At 36.0% G+C, this 2681-nt stretch overlaps 1 long non-coding RNA gene across 1 annotated transcript; it reads left to right on the top strand.

Annotated features, from left to right (window-relative positions):
- The first annotated feature begins 760 nt into the window (after positions 1–760).
- On the top strand, positions 761–2067 carry LOC148101912 (uncharacterized). Its single transcript, XR_015719223.1, has 3 exons — positions 761–1021; positions 1190–1253; positions 1651–2067. It is a non-coding gene; the product is annotated as an uncharacterized LOC148101912 (long non-coding RNA).
- The last annotated feature ends 614 nt before the right edge of the window (positions 2068–2681 follow it).

Here is a 2681-nt window from a genome sequence, read left to right as displayed (position 1 = left end):
CAAATATTTAAAAATCCATTATTTCCTCTTTTAATAAAAAACAAAACAAAAAAACAACTTGTTGTGCATGTCTGCAGTGTTAAAGTCAGTGATGGTGGATGCACACAGTGACTTACTTGAGGTACCACATTGGATCAGCATTAAAAATTAACACCACAGCCTTAAAAACCTTACATAAAACTATGTCTGTGAAATTTTCTGTTGATTGTTTGAAATAAAAAAGTGAAATAAAAGCCCAGACAAAATTCTTCGAGGTGCAGCCATTAGGGGTGGGGTGTGGGGGGTATTTTCAATCCATAGCCATAACTAACTAACTAACTATATATATATATATCATGTTTAACCTGAGTAGCAAAAGAGTGCAGGGGGATTGAAAAGAATAAGCCATGAGTTAGCTGTGCTCGCGGACTCTATGAGCCTTGACCTCCTGGTCAGCTATCCCACTGGTGGATAACAGAGCTCTCCGAAAACGTGGAAGCACTTTTGCAAATATGTGATATTTTGATAAATTAAGTAGATATTTGAGCATTACACAGCTACATTCTTGCCTGAAAATATCTTAAAAGGTTATTTTGTGACCCAGAAAGGGTAGTCTGGAGAAAAGGCGGATCCATTTGTAGGCAATGGCGGAGGAGCACGGCTAAAAAACTTATTACTTTTTCTGGGTCACAAAATAAACTTTTAAGATATTTTCAGGCGACAATGTAGATGTGTAAAGTTCAAATATATGCTCAATTTATCAAGACATCACATATTTGTAAAAATGCTCCAACGTTTTCAGAGATGTCCATTTTTTCATGCTTTGTGGCAGCTTTTGAACATCTGTGGCATCTATTAATGTCAAATCTAGCCTTTATTTAACAACATAAGCAAACTCTATGTTACAATAATTGCACAGCCATTAAGGATCAAATCAGTTTCTGAAAAATGTTCTGCTTTTTCTCCCTCTGCTTGCTTCTTACTGTCTTTGAGGCTCGGGACCAGCACTCCTGCTGTTGGACAGAAAGACATCAACTCAGTGGTAAGTATTTTGGTTTTCCAATATATTAGCAACTGTCAGTGACATTTATATTAATCAGGCTGAACTTTAATCATACTTTAGATCAGCCTGTTTTACTTATTGTTTTATTTGTGCTTTGGTTTGGGGAAGTTGTTTCTTTACTGATCTTTTCCTGTCTTCTGTTATTAGACTTGAGATATGACCGCACTATGCTGTTGCTGTTGACTCCAGTTAATTCTACAAGACATGCTGTGTAAGTAAACAAACAACAACAGTTTGGTCTGCATTTCTTGAAAGATCACATCCCCCAAACTTAGTTTAGAGGGTCTACACTGTATATAGTGACGTCTGCAAGTTTTCTAACAGCAAAATTTGTTTTGTGCCCAAATCATTTTGCACATCATTAGAATGAAAGTTATTGGCCATGTTTGCATAGCCCTTTTTAAAATGATGCTTTCATGACATTATTGTGTGTTGGGTGGTGGTCACAGCTATCCAGACTGACAGTGGGACATTGAATGTCACCTCTCTGGTGGGGAGGGTGCCTGAGATTGTGTAAATTGGAGTCTGTTTTATACCAAATGCAGAAAAAAATGTTTTAAGAAAGCAATTCAGTTCATGTTCCAAAAAATATGATTGTTTGCTTGCAGGACAACAGGAGAGATGAGTCCTCCGTCACAGATGGTGTGGTCAGTGAAGATGGTCGCCTGCAGGTTCAAGCTCATTGCATCTCCAACCCACATCCACTGCCACTGTACTTAAGGGAAGTTAAAGACTTTCTTCTGCACCTACATTTGGATCACCTCGATCCATGATAGTCATTTAGGCAGTAATGCCTGGACTGGAAACAAGCCATCCTTAAAATAATACAACATTCCAGCTCATGTGTTGGAATGCAAAACAAATGTGTTGTTTAAATTAGAGACTGCACTTGTGACAGAAAAACAAATATTTTATTTTGATTATATAAGTAATGTAAGTACAAAACAAACTTGAGGTAGGCCTAAACTTATTTTCAGAATAATTACATCTGAGACTTTGTTTCATTGTGAGATTATAACCATGATGGCAATATAATTGTTTGTTGTTCAGCAGAACAGTGTCCAGTATGTTGGCTGTTATACTTTGTTGTGTTTGAAAATAAAAGTTGGGCTGATTTTAACATCATTACAAAAAGTGTTGTTAATTATTTTTAATCACATTCAGGTTACCACAAATTGTTTTTTCATTTAGTTGAACTTGAAATGTTTGTCAGTAAGTAAACAATTAGTATTGTACAGTCAGAAATATCAAGTTATTCTTAATACTGCAGACTTGCAATGATGGCTGTTGTCCTAACAGTCATCTTAAGTAAGCTTTACTTAGTTTTTTTGAGGCAACGAGTTTCCTTAATTTTTTGAGTTCTGGGAACTAACAAGGCCGTACAGTGTACTCAAAATGAGTAAGTTGCCCTAACTTGGTCATCTTACATAAACTTGATCCAATTTTCTTGAGTTCTGGGAACAAATGAACTTGTACAGAGTACTCAAAATAAATAAGTTATCCTAATTTAGTCATTTTTAGCTAAGCTTTACTCAATTTTTTTGAGGCAACGAGTTTCCTCAATTTTTTTGAGTTCTGGGAACTAATTCGATTTTACAGTGTAGCGACAAATCTGGCGATTTTTTCTGGTGTTATTGGA

Source organism: Neolamprologus brichardi, chromosome 7, assembly GCF_056152115.1.
Source record: "Neolamprologus brichardi isolate AB-2024 chromosome 7, ASM5615211v1, whole genome shotgun sequence".
Lineage (NCBI taxonomy): Eukaryota > Metazoa > Chordata > Actinopteri > Cichliformes > Cichlidae > Neolamprologus > Neolamprologus brichardi.
This window is presented reverse-complemented; position numbering and strand designations above follow the sequence as displayed.